Source organism: Lupinus angustifolius, chromosome LG04 (genome assembly GCF_001865875.1).
Source record: "Lupinus angustifolius cultivar Tanjil chromosome LG04, LupAngTanjil_v1.0, whole genome shotgun sequence".
Lineage (NCBI taxonomy): Eukaryota > Viridiplantae > Streptophyta > Magnoliopsida > Fabales > Fabaceae > Lupinus > Lupinus angustifolius.
The window spans coordinates 6,590,466-6,590,737 of record NC_032012.1 but is presented as its reverse complement, the minus strand read 5'-3'; positions in this window follow the sequence as shown (position 1 = coordinate 6,590,737).

Here is a 272-nt window from a genome sequence, read left to right as displayed (position 1 = left end):
AAGTTGCCAAAAGTTTAATGGATAAGTTTAATGCAATAGCAATATTGTTGTTTAATGATGGTGAATTTATGAGTTCAAATCCCAGACACAACTTTTCTGTTCATCGGGGTAAGGCTGCGTATATTTACATCATATTAAGTGGGAGTTTGATGTAATGTCGACTCTTCTAACAAAACAAAGTTTCTATATAAGTTGTCAACTTCTATAATGCTCTATTTTGTCTCTTCAATTTCCTAGATCTATATGTACAATTGTTTTTTTTTCTGACTTCA